Here is a 14,870-nt window from a genome sequence, read left to right as displayed (position 1 = left end):
TGGCTCCAATCTTTCTATCATCACCTGAGTCAGAACCCAAGTCTTGTTGTACCATAGCATTGGTCTTCTATTTTCCTTTATTGTTAAATTTCTTCAATCATAATTCAAGATGAAGCTTCCAACAATGCACTTCATCATGACCCTCTTTAGAATAATTCTTGCACACAAGTGCCTCCCCTTTTTTCATAACAGAAGCATTTTTCTTTTTCATTCCTTTAGACTTCTTCCCTTTGTCACCATTCTAGAATGGCTTATTCTTACCTTCTTCTTGTACATTTTCCCCTCTTTATTCGAGGTGTGTAGCTTGAACACAAACCCCATCAAGATTCATAGGATTAAACATAAGAATGGTGTGTCAAAGATAGCTATTCAAACCTCCTATATATTTCATAAAAGGATCTTGTGACTGCAAGTATACTCCTAGCATAAGAGCTCTTCTCCTAAAATCTTGAGTATACTCTTGCACATTTTGACCTTTTGACTGTCTGAAATTTTACCAATTCACGAATAGCTTTTTTCATATGGGCTAAAGGGTAGAATTTTCTTTCTATAGCAGCAATGAAATCATGCCAAGTTATAGAGATCTTACCATGTTTTTTGATCTCATCTTGAGTCCTTGGTTCCCACCAAATGAGTGTTGCACCCTCCATTCTCAATGAAGCCAACTAAATTTTCATATCATCCACTTGAAGGTAATGAATTCTACAAGACACCTCCAACTAACAAATCCAATTATCTAGCTTTTCTGCATTACCTTCTCCATTGTACACAGGCAACTCGAATTTAACATCAAGCTTTAGAAAAGGTGATTTACCAGTTCCTTTTGTAGAATGATGATGAGTATGAGTAAGCTTTGTATTAGTGGAAGAGTGTGAAGATGCTTGTGAAGAAGAGGATTAAGAAGATGGTGGAGAGGGTGGAGGTTTGTCTTCATTTACATTACCTCCTCCTGAAGAGCCTTCTCCTTTGTGAGGTTTTGAACTTTCTCCTTGCAAACTTGCTATTCCTCTCTTTGTTGAGGACCTTCACCATCTCTTTCATATCAAAGAAAGCTTTTCTAAAGGTCTTCTCATCTTTTTTCATGTTTGTAGGTTCTCCTTCATGAGACATGGTCTCTGAAGAGTCAACTACAACTTCTACAACTTGAGGATGTACTGGCATAGAAGACTTTGGCAACCTTGCTCTTCTTCCACTTGACCCAACTTCAGGGCTTCCAACTAGATTTTCTTCACCTCTTTTGAGTTTTAACCTTGTTAGCATGACAAAAAAATAGAGAACAATACTCCTTCTTTGCAAAAGAAAATCTAGTAAGCAAAAACCAATGCTCTGATACCAACTTGATCTGTAATGGAGCAAATTAGTAATGCTATGATAATTCCCCATTTAGATTAAAACCCAATATGCTTATCATTTTCTTATAAAGTGCTTAAGGATTCACCATGTTTGCTTAATTCATTAATTCTCATGAGAGTTTCTTATATAAATGCTATAAATAATTTAACATATAACATACGTTGAATAACAGCAAAATAACCACAAAGAACATCAAAATACAACACAAAACATAGAGATTTGATGAGGAGTTCACCCCTCGTGGGCTACGTCTCCTTGGTCTAGCTTCCAATGTTTGGGCCTCTCTATCATGCTCAAAATAACAACAAAAGTGTGTTTACAATGCTCAAATGCCTCTAAAACTTGTCTCAATGAGTTCAAAATCCTCAAAAATGGCTATCTAACCTCTTTTTGCATCCAAATTGGATAAGAATTGAAGAAGTTATGACTTCTCCTAGTTCTCCCACTATTTATTCCACAAATTGCTCCAAAATCGACAGAAACCCTCGTTTTCGCTCCAAAATCCACTAACTGAGTGAATGTTTTACCATGCCGAAAGCCATAACCTGTTGGCCGTATCGTAAATTGCAGTTGGTGAAGTTTGGTGGGTTGAAGGTCTTATTAAAACAACGACAATGTTGTGATTGTGATATCGAGGACCTGACAGTATATTAAACTACGACTCATTCCATATCACATCTGGGACTTCTTGCTTTTCGTAATCGATGATTACTTCCGAACCCGTATTGCAAAACAACGATTTCATGTGATGGTGGTATGAGATAAATCGCATCGCAACCAGGCTTTGCCGGGGGTCGATTCTTATCCAGTTGCGATATGAGATTGTAATTAGATTGCATCGTAGGCTGTCTATGTCAGGGCTGATTTCAAACACTTTTCTACCCATGACTACAATTTTTGATATGCGGGAGCCAATGGAAGCCTTCCACTTGGTGCTTCCTCATTTACTGAAGGGCTTTGCCATGTCATCCAATCCTGTCATGTAGACAAGTCAAACATTAACTTTGACTTGCTCTAACTTCTGCATACGAGCTCATATTTGAGTGTCGTTCACACCATTAGATTCAGAATGAAGAGCTCTTTGATATGAAGTTGAGTTTAACAAGATTCTTACACTTTGAGTTTTGAGCATAAACTTGAGCACCTGGTCACCCTTGGACTCATCCAATAAGTGATAATTATATAGGGAAAAATAATAACAATCCCCCCATATCTCTCAAGAACAAATTTTATTAAAAGAATATAGATATGGAGGTTATTCTTCTATTGGAAATTCCATGATTAAGAAAATGCCCTGCTTGGTTAGTTATCTGATAGGATTGTACAACTTGCTTGCAATTGATAGCTGGAATTCAAAGGCATTTTGATCTTTGAATAACTAATTCAACAATCCTTGCCCATTTTAAGTTTGTTTTGTGCCACATGGAGGAGTTTCTTCGAGAATGTTGATTTGATGTGTCAATTCTCATTAGCCCTACATGCCTCTCTGTTTTAACTAAAAACAAAATTAATCTATTAAAAATGTGTTAAATTAAACTTATGCACATAGAACTTTGTAAATTAATTAAGTGGATTTTTACTTATATGTGGAAAGAGTCGAGTGGTATCAAATGTAAGATCATCGCAACTTTTAACATGAGACAAAACGAAATAGTTACCATATTGGGTGGCTCCGATATGGAGTAGATGCGGTATCGTATTCAATTATTTTGAATAACTATATTAAATAATTGTGATGAAGCCTATTAGATCACAACCATATTGGAGATTAGAGGATTAGGTCTTGTTGGCTTAGTGGGTCCTAACCTACATTCAGATTTAAGTTTTCCAAACAAATCCCTACACTACTGGCCCTTTCGACATCAATCTGTGGAGCGGACTGAAGTGTTACCCGAAGCAGTATGGGGGGATGCTGGAACCAATTTTCTGCACCTAGAGATGGTTATGATGTCATTTTATACCCTTTATATTCTTTCGTGTAGATTGATAAGCCCTTGAAGCTTATTCAATATAGCTTCATCTTACCAACCTCTAGACCTTTGCGAAGGTCTACAACTGTCTTTCGAGGACCCTAAACAGGTGAACCAATCACTTATGCACCTTTGTAATCACTCCTAAGTCTGTTATTACGTAGATTAGTTGAAGTGTTTGATATCTTTAGCATGCATTAAGATATTATTAGCGTAAATAGATATTATTGCTTGCATTCCTATAACAATGAAAACCATGAAGAATCGAAGATCAATACAACATTAAGTTATAAGCCCAATATTCATCATAACAGAAACACATTCATTCATAACATAAGTAAATGGATAAAACATAGATATTTCCAGAACATTCTCTTTAATGATATTTCAAATTTGCTTAGAGACTCAAAACTACCCTGCGCACTTAGCTGCAGGGGTCCATGCACTCAACTATGGACTCTACTCTAGGACTCTGCACACATAGCTGCAGAGCCTCTCTTCTACTCTAAGACTCTTCACTCTTAGATCCTATTGACCCATTACATTCATCTTCAAAACTTACTTGCCTTAGACTCTCTTTGACTTCTCTTTTTATACAATCACATGGTCCACGGACCATGTGTAGATCTTCTAAAGCTAACACAATTTACGTAACCCAAGGGTAAAAACCCTTAATGACACTTTACATCTACATGCTTCGCAACCACAACTTGTAGAGGCTTTACATTTTACATGGAAAAAAATTGGGCTTTCAACCCCAAAACTTGGGCTTTTGCACCAAAAGTGACCTTAGGGGACCCTGTCCCAATAGGTCCCCAACACAAATATCATGACTCGCTGTCAAGTCACTCTATTGGCATGGAGATCTTACTGCAAAGATCTGTCATCTCCACTTGCACCACTACAACTTTAGTTGCGCACTATGTAGCTGCCTACTTGACCTGTTCCAATAGCTCCTTAGTTGCTGGTCCTACACTATCTTCTTGGATTTTCTATTGTGGTCTCTTGAGGCTAGCCAACTTCTCCCTAATGGTGGCGGAGATCACATAGGCCTAATCTAGCCAGGGCCCCGATCTAGCCTTGAGGACTACCACTTTTCACTGCACTGCTTCCACCTGTTCTTGTAGTTTCTTTTCCTCTTGTAGCTTTGCCAATCTTTGCGTGACAATGATGGTGTGCGTTGTCACCTTTGCTTCATCATACTGCTGCTACAGTTCCCGAGCCTCTTTGTTCAACCTCTATAGGTTAGGATCTTCTTGTAGATCAAACTGAACCTTGGCCATCTTGGTATTTGCATTGTGCACACCTACAACCAACTTCTGAATCTTCGCTTCCACTGGCACTTCTTTTGTGATATGCAGTTTCGAAACGGTTTTTCATGCTTCTGCTACTACTGCGGTGGTGTGCTCATTCTTCTCCTGCACCTTCTTCCAGGATTCTAGCATGGCTGTCTTCTCAACAAATATCTATTCGTTGTTGATTTTTTGCTCACTGATCATGTGCAGCGTGTGCTCCTCTCAGGCCTTAAGCTCTTCGATCACACCTACTTGTAGGTTGTGATAGAATTCACTAGGGAGTGTGGCCACGTTAAGGCCAATGTTCCTCATTACACTGACAATAGCCTTGTCCACTTCCGCCTCCACACTTAGAGCTCCATCCGACAGCATGACTGCCTGGAGATCCAAGGATCGAACCAACTCTGCCAATGTCGTTGTCACTGACACTAAACTGGTTGGGGCTGCGCTACTCTTCCCTACTCCCACCTGTAGTCTGGTTGTTTGGATCTACATCTCACACAAACCCATCTATATGGCACTAAGTGCCTTCTTTTGCTGCTGCTCAAACTACTATAGCAGTTTTACGGTCGTATCCCTTACCTTATCCCCAATGTCAACCAAGTTGCCCTCTATCAAGGTGATTGGGTCTAGTGATGACTTAGTGGCCTTGGTCTTTTTGCACGGCCCTTCCTTCTCTTGTTCCTTGTTCTGCTTCACTAGGAAGGGAGTGCTTTCTAGATTTCCACCACCCTGTTCTAATTGCTCCTCTTCCTCTGTCTATTGCAAAGGAGATTTCTGACTTCTATCAGACTTGTACACTTCCTCCTATTCCATGGCACCACGCTCTGCTTCTGCACGTGCCTTCTCCTCAGTATCCTTCTTTCACTTTTTAGCCAACTGCTGAACTTTCAACTAGGATGCTTCCTTTTTCTACTTTTCCATAGACTTACTAGACTCAGCGGAGAAATCGGATGCTATGCGCCAATCTACTAGAAAACGCTCGAGGACTACTACAATTGCATCATCCATCATGAGGTATGGTAAATCATACCACTTCTATCCTGGGTCCTTTCGCGCCCAAATGGAAATTTGGTGGCAGTCCGATTTGAACTCCACGTACCCAAATAACTTCTCAAAAACGGTGGGTGAAAACCATGGTTTTCGATTGATGGCCATATTAATGCTCATTTCCATCAATATCCCAAACACCTTTCTCTCCTAGGCCCGCTCAACATCCTTTGTGGCACATAGAGAAGCAAACTTCGTTGCTTCTGGTAAATCTGGAGCAATCAGAGGAAATTGACTATCCCCTGCAACTCCCACATGACTAGCATAACCGAAATTAAGAGCCATGAGTAGTGAAACTTCTTTTTGTGGTCCTTTTCTTCCTTGCAGTTTGTGAGGAACTCGCTACATAGGTAGTGTGCCCAGTTGAATTGTACACCCTTCGCACACTGGGCCGCTAGTGAAAAAACTAGTGCCAGTACCTCATCTGTGCAACACTTCCTCATTATTTTCTAGCCAACATCTAGGCGGCTACCTTCACTGCAGGGTCGATTGTGCTTGAAATTGAGTACTCACATGGCTTCTTGACATGCTTAAACTTGTTCTTCATCTGCTCAACGAGGTCACGCTTGCCCGTCTTTCTGCGAAATGCCTTGGCTGGATTTAGTCTTGAATGTGGTAGTAAGGTGATCATATGGATCAGAATGTTGGTTATAGGGATCATCTCCTCCAACCACATGCACCCATTGTGAACTAGGCACAAAAACTATTAAATAACAATCAAATTTATGGAAGCATGGTGTTAATGCAACACCGATAGCAGATTCAACAAACCTGCCTTTTCCACCCCACGAATCAGTGTCACCAGCTCCAACGCGGTGACACCAGAGTCATTGTAGAATATTGGTTGCTTGAAATTATGAGTAGCCAGGTGGGGGAATCGTTCAGTGTCCCCTAAGTCCCAATATTCAAGCTTCAAATGTGGGACTTGCGCCAAGCGCAGACCTTCAAATGTGATATTCTCTAGCAGCAATGGTGTATGAAGGAGAAAATTTCCTTCATCTAGGTCCTTTAGGACCTTCACTGTGCCCCCGGGTGGAGGGAGGTATTCTAACAGCTTCAAAATAGGGTCTACCCCCTCAATATCAATGTCCTCTATGCCCTCATCACCCTCCAAGTCAACCACTTTTCCCTTTTCCTACATGGTTGGCTTTTATTTCCTCTGATGTTTCCTTGGTGACTCATGCACCAACAACATCTTCTTCTGTTTATCCTTCTTCAGCTTGGGAACCTCTCTTGTCGGCATAGGCTTCAACCTAGGAGACCTTGGAGATTTTGGCACTGCTGCTGGCACCTCCATGCTTACGACCTCAAGGGTAGCACCATGAGAGGCAATAGACCCTCCATCACTTGTATTTTCCATGGGTTCAGACATGAAGGTGTTAATAAGCTGCTGAGTTTCGTAGGTAACTTGTCAAACATAGAACTAGCCACCAAATCTGTGAGGAAAGCATAGTTCATGCACACCATGAAACGTGACACATAAACTCTCAGAATTCAAAGTGTCTCTCATTAGGCTACCATCTATAATCTATAGGCAATTTTGAATTCAAATTCGACTGTTCCCCCAAAAATCTGCTCATAAATGCTAGATTTGCAGCAGATTTTCAAAGATAGTGCTCTTAATCAGCCTTAAATGCCACCCCCTGCTCCTCTTAGCTATTTGTCACTGTCAAATCATGAACAGTGACAGTAACAGTCACTTTCTAGCTATGCTGCATGGTCTCTTGTCCTATAGCGCAGCTCCCTTCACGCACCGCTGACCCTATGACAGGCCCCTCATCGTGTAGTTCTACAACTTAGGCAATGTAGTTTATAGTCCTGCACCTCCTTGCAGCTACCTAGAGTGCTAAGATTGTGTTATCACCATATAGTCATTTGGTCGGATCTCTGGTGTATATATTCAATCGGCGGCCATTTACCTTTTCAGGGAAATAGATTTCCATTCAATTTCACCAGCTGAACTGCTCCACCATCGGTAATCTCCTTGATCACATATGACTCAGCCAATGCATTTGAAATTTTCCTAGAAATTTATAAAACTTGCTGTCATATAATAAAATTATATCTTTTACCTTGAAGGTGTGTAGTTTGATGTGCCAATTGTGCTATACCTTTTCACTGTGCTTCTGAACTTGTTGATTGAATCTAGCCAAAAATCTATCTTCCTCCAATTTTGTCAGCTACGCGAGCCTTTCTTGTAAGGCTTCGCGGTCCGCCATTCTTGTGAACACCGCTATGTGTAGATCAGACACAATGTAATCCATCTGCATCATAGCTTCTATGCCATAGACCAATCGAAAAGGTGTCTATCCAATCAACTTTTTACAGGTACTTCTATAATGCCATAACACCGTTGGTATGCGCACATTCCAATATTCCTCTACGCATTGCAAACCTTTGTCAGTCCACTCTCTAGTATCTTATTAAATGCTTCCACCACCCCATTAGCCTAAGGGTGATATAGTGTTCTATTTTGATGATAAACTTGGAATTCCTCTGTCAGCACAGTGATCGTTTCATTAAGGAAATGTGTACTGTTATCACTCATCAAAATGTTTGCACAACCAAACCTAGTCAGCACATATTCAAATAGGAACTTCGCTATTGTTTCCCCTGTACAATCCTTTACAGGTTGCGCCTCTGCCCATTTGGTCAAATACTTATTCGTGGTGATGATATATCGCACACCTGTCTTCTTTCCTAGAGGCTGAATTGGTCCTACAAAATCAATTACCCATTTTTCGAATGGTGTCAATGACACTTGTGGATTCATATGTAGCTCATACCTCCGTGATGGCCTGCCTATCCTCTGACATGCATCACATGCCCTACAATAAGCTTTGGAATCATTATGCAATGTTGACCACCACAACCCAACGCGCAAAATGTTTTGCGCTATTTCTTTTCCTGCATAATGGCCTCTTGCAGCCCCTCCATGAGATTCGGCTAGGATGCTGCTTCGTTCAAACTCAGGCACATAACATTGCAATATCTCATCCACTCCCATCTTATACAAGTGACCTCCAATAACAGAAAAAACTATTATGTGCACCACGAATTCATTCTTCTGTTGACTAGTGTACCCCTCTAGAGCTATGCCTGTAGTTAGAAAGTGTACAATGTCTGCAAAATGATTTTCTACTATGCACATTGCAAAGAGCTTCTTGTAAAGCGGCTCCTTCTCTAAATTGGTAGGCTCCTCCCCTATTTCAATGTGCGACAGATGATCTGGTCCTGCATTCAATTGCCCTGGCTTTAAAATGACTTCGAAATCGTATTCCTGAAACAACAGAAACCATCTGCATATTACCCCCCCCCCCACATAGACTTGTTGACCAGGTACTTTAATGCAAAATGGTTTGTATACATCTTAAAGTGTCCACCTAGCAATATAGTGTCTGAACTTCTAGAGCACGTACACCATAGCCAAACCTTCTCACTTTGTAGTTGAATAATTATTCTCACCCTTAGATGATTTCTTGCTTGCAAACACGATAGGGTGATCTAACTCTCCCTTAATGGCCTGTGTCAGTAATGCTCCCAAAGCAATATATGACGCATCCACATGCACATGAAATTTATTCTTCCAATTCAAGAAGACTAGGATTAGAGTGGTGACCATATTTTCCTCTAACACATCCAAGCTCCATTGATATTCTTCATTCCAACATAATGTAACATCCTTCTTCAACAGTTTTTCCATCAACATGGTAATCTAGGCATAACTCTTGATGAACTTTCGGTAATAACCAGTATGCCCCAATGTCGCGCACAACTATTTGAAACTTCTTGGTGCCTCCAAATTGATTATAACTGTGATATTAGCTGGATCCACCATTAATCCTTGTTTTCATACTACCAGTAAGATTCCAAAAATGACGCAAAATAGACACTTCTTCAAGTTTAGGGTGATCTGATACTTTGGCATGTATCCAGCATCAAGCATAGACTAGCTACATGGCACCTCACTAGCCCAAACACCATCCAATCATCAAATTATACCTCAAAAACTTGTGAATGAAGTCCTTGAATGTTGCAATGACTACATGTGAAAAATTGTTGATGTGTTCTTCAGTCCAAAAGGCATTACAATATACTGAAAGCATCCTAATTCAGTTGTGAAGGTTGTCCTACTCCTATATTCTGGTGCAATCTTGATTTGATAGTACCCTGAGAACCCATCAGTGAATGAATATGCTTCCTATCCTCCTACATTATCCAACACTTCATCGGTGAATGTTTTTGGAAAAGGATCATGCACACAAGCATCATTCAGCTTCCTAAGATCTACGCAGATCCTTATTTCATCTTTCTTCTTCTTTTCCTGACTACCATAGGACTTACCCAGTCGGACTCCTAGACTGGTTCAATGATTCCTACTGGCAACATTTTATCCAACTCCAAATGGACTTGTTCCTTATATTTAGGATTAAGGTGATATGACCTCTATTTCACAGGCTTCATGCTTGGTTTCAATGTTATCTTCATTACTCTAAATCGCCTATTATCCCTTTCATGTCTGAAAAATTTGTAGGGAACAAATTCTAGTACTCGAGGAGAAATTCAGTGACCTTATCCACTGTAGCATCATCCCAATAGTTCCCTCTCTTCGCAATCTTCAGCTCTACCTCTGTCCCAATGTTTACTTGTCTTGTTTTCAGTGGCACAGTGATATCAAGATTCTCTATTTGTGGCCCCTCAAGTTCGCAGTAGCCTTCTGTCTCTAGGATAGTAATGTTCCTAGGATCCTCCTCTTCTTCTTTAGCAGTCACATTGTAGCACTCCAGTGCATGGCGCAGCTGGGTGGTCCAATCTGGTTGAATCAAATCCAAGGGATCCTCCAGTATTCTAAATATCACTGCTTTGACCTCCTGTATCGCTTCATTAATGCACTCGAATCCATCTTCAAAGTTGAATGTCATCAAGAAACCCTGTCTCAAAATATCCCATTCGGTCGTGCCATGGCGGAGCTCTATCTCCAAGTACCAATTCATAGGTATTAGATCCCAGGTGTGATAGAACAGATGCACCCACTCCAGTTACAGTTTTGCTCCATAAGCATCGGTCCATTTGGCTAAGTGATCGTGTGGATCACTCCTTCCATCATATTTGTCCATCAATTGTACCTTTGGGTGACCAAACTGTACCCTCATCAGTCTTCTGTATTTGCGCCATCCATCAAAATTTCCTTTATGTGTACCCCACCATCTTGCAGGCGTAGCACACAATTCAAATTCCAAGGCTTGGAAGCGATGCTTCTCTGGCACTTTCCTTTTAAATGCATCCAAAAATTTATCAACATCAGTCAAACCATCATAGTAAGGTAGAATTCTTACCTCCGATGATACACAATGCAGTGATTTGGTCATCATGTTACAACGTAGTGTAGAAACTTCATGCAATCGATTCTGCTAGTGTTCCAATTCCTCATCTAAATCTGAGGTGTAGGAGCTTTCACGATCCCATGCAATATGTCCATCTATTGTTAGATTCACCCAATCTTGATCTCATGGTGTTATCTTATAAATTTGGTCCAAATCATCATCACTTTCATAATCACGGACCGGTTCAGTATAGCGCGGTCCTTCTGTAGGGTCCAACAACACTACTACATAGAGCAATTTTCTTTCAAATGACATCGTTTGATTCTTCAAATTGATCACCCTATTCATGTCGATAGCCCAGTTGATCCCAAGGAGCGTGGGGTAGGGATTGATGCCATCAAAAGTCTCTATTACTTCAAAATCCACAAACGCGCTCGCGCCTTCAATATTGATTGTCACTCCCTGTATTCTTCCCATGGGGATAATATTTTGTTGATTTTCCATTCTCAATTGAATAGGAGACCACTACAGCATAGGTCTCCCCATTCTCTCCCATGTTTGTTTCAGAAAAACATTTGCATCTAACCCAATATCCAGAATAACTTGGTCCATTTCATATTCTCTTACTTGCACTATGAGCCTCATCTCATGCCCTGTTCTTGCCTTATGCTTACCAATTTTATTGACCACGCATGGTCCCTCAGGAGAATTACCAACAAATTTATTGATCAACTCCTGTAATCCCTTCACGGCCTTTCTATCGCGTAGCAACTTCATACAAGTCTCCAAAAAGGTAGTAAGCATGGATGGGTCCATTTCTTTAAACTGCTTATCCTAACTTCCTAAGGTAGAAGCCTTAGTGAAGCTTTTCTTTGCTTCCATGAAGGTTTCCTTTGCCCTCTCAAAATCAAAGCCAATCTCCTTTCCTGGAGCTTTGCAGACCCATTCACCTTCTTTAGGTTGCTTTCCCTTATCTTCACTAGTTTTCATTCCACTTCTCAGCATAATATTCATGTTGGGGTCCTCTTTGTAGGGCTCAGCCCTCATCATTTGCAGTTTTTGTGTAGGCTGCTGAGACTGCGTCCCCTTTTCGTGCATCTTAGCTATTATTACAGGGAAGTCTTCTATCGCATGGTCAAAATGAGTGCAATATCGTCATGACAATCACATCGAGTTCGTGCATTCTCATGCGTAGTGTCCTGGACCTCCACAATTGTAGCAAATAACTTACCCTCGACCTCTCGCTGGTCCTCCTCTGCCTTGGCCTCTCCTCCGTCCCTGATATCCTCCTCGTGGTCCCTCAACGCCTTGATCCATAGGTTGAGATTCTGTCTACACTCGATATATAGGTGTTCTCTCCATCATTAACTCATAACTACGACAATTGCGCTCATCATGGCCTACTGATTGGCAGAAGTTTCAGAAGAGTTTTTGCGGTGTCTATACAAATTTCTGCAGCAAGTGGAAATTGTCTATCGCATGTTTTCCAGCTACCTGATAGATAGCGCACCACAGCACAGGCCCTGCACTTGGCCTTGCTTGAGCTTCCAGCCTCAGAGGCATCGAACCTCATCTTGCAACATAATTCGAAAATGCAGGGCAATGATCTTTATCATGCCCTTGACTATTACATTTTAAACACCAAACTTCTTTGTGCATCTCCGACTGAGCTGCTCTATCCTTCTTCAGACTTCAGAATTCTAAGAAAAGGTTCCGCAACTTTGTGTGAATTTGCGAAACTCCCAAAGCAGCATCTTGAGTTGGTGTCTCATGCAATCTCATCGCAATATCCAGGGCCTTCGCCTAGGTTCCAATATTTTGTTGTGATAATGCAACCCTTAAATGAGGCAAGAGTGAAGCCACAAAGCATTCACGGTGCTATCCATGATTCCATAAGATTCATGTAAGCTTCGCGGATCTTGCACTTCAATCTCTGATTCAGACCCTAGGGTGTCTTGCCAAGCTTCATCATGATTTATTTGAATCCAACGATTGATTGTGCTTCAGATTCATGCCTACTGAATTCCTTATTCAGCGCAATCTGAATGTCTGTCGATGCAGCCCCTTATTCAACACAGTCTGAATGTCTGCCAACGTAGCCATTGGGTTATAAGTGTAGTACTTAATGTACCATGTTAGCATGCCTTCTTCTAAAGCATTGACCAATGTAGCTTTCTTCATCTGTTCATCTGTAATTCCTTGGGCTTCCTGCACAACCTTCGCAATGAACCAAAACTGGTCCAGGACCTCATTCCCCAAGCCCTTGAAAACATGAAATTTTACTGAATTCACCATATTGAACGGTGGTGGAGGTGGTGGCAGTGTGGGCAAAGGTGTATGCGGTGGAGGTGAAGATGGAGGTGGTGTGGGTGGAGGGGGTAGTTCCTGGAACCCTCACCTTATTAACTAGACAACGCTCTACGACAAAGCCTGTGCTGCTTCTTCGTCATCACTTGGAGGAGGCTCAATTAGCGGGCTATATTCAGGTCCTATTCCCTTTCTATCCCTGAATAAATTTCCACTTTGCATAGCTCCAAACATCAAGGTAATTACATAACCTGATTTTCACACAAGAGAATTTTAATCCAAGTATTTAAAGACGTTAAATACTTACCTCGTGGTCCTTTGAAGAAGCATCGCTTTGCTTCGCTATAGCTAACCGAGGTATCAAGCATGAACTTTGTCACAAATTCTCCTATGATACAATCAAGCCAATGATTGACAATATGTGTGATCTTATCTTCAGAGGTTTCCAATCTCTGCACTAACTCTGGGGTCCACTCTATTGGACTATCAAGCCTCCACCTTCCTTGGCCATCTGCCAATTTAGCGATCCACTCATATGATTCGACTCAGAAGGAGCATAAATTTTTTTTATGTATCTCTGTGTGCAGATACCTATCCAACCACTATTCTTTCGTCAATCACGGGTTCTTGTTCTCTTGCACTACAAATTCGTGGATCTTTCTATCCAACCAATCTTCAATTTCGTTCATAGTTGGATTCTAGTGATGCAACATCACACATTCCTTTATGCAGATCCCATACCTACAATGGAACCATTTGTTGGATTAGTGGGTCCTGACCTAGGTTCAAAGTTAAGTTTGACAAACAAATCACTACACTACTGGCCCTTTCGGCATCAATCCGTAGAGTGCAGACTAATGTCTCACCCAAAGCAATATGGGGGGATGCTAGAACAAAGTTTCCGCACCTAGAGATGGTTATGATTTCGTTTTCTACCCTTCATCGACTTTCGTGTAGATCGATAAGCCCTTGAGGCTTACTGATATAACTTCCTCTTACCAACCTCTAGCCTTTGTGAAGGTCTATGACTGTTTTTCGTGGATGCTAAACTGGCGAACCAATCACTTACACCCCTATGTAATCACTCTTAAATCTGTTATTACCCGGATTGGCTTAAGTGTATGATATCTTTAGCATGCATTAAGATATTATTTGTGTAAACAGATATTATTAATTACACTTATATAACAATTTAAACCATGAAGAATCGTGCATCAATACAACATTAGATTATAAGCCCAATATTCATCATAACATAAATGCGTTCATTCATGACAGAAGTAAATGGAAAAAACACAGATATTTCCAAAACAATCTCTTTATTGATATTTCATATTTTCTTACAGATGTAAAACTACCCTACACAATCAGTTGCAGGGGTCCGTGCACTTAGTTGCAGACTCTACTCTAAGCCTCTGCACTCACTGATGCAAAGCCTCTCTTCTATTCTAAGAATCTTTGCTCTTAGCTTCTATTGACCCATTACATTCGTCTTCAAAACTTACTTTCCTTAGAATCTCTAAGACTTCCCTTTTTATACAATCTCACGGACCATGGGTAGATCTTCTAAA

This window comes from Pinus tabuliformis, chromosome X (genome assembly GCF_031772625.1).
Source record: "Pinus tabuliformis cultivar Carrire ecotype Pingquan chromosome X, CPIR1, whole genome shotgun sequence".
Taxonomy (NCBI): Eukaryota; Viridiplantae; Streptophyta; class Pinopsida; order Pinales; family Pinaceae; genus Pinus; species Pinus tabuliformis.
Note: the sequence above shows the minus strand (reverse complement) of the source record.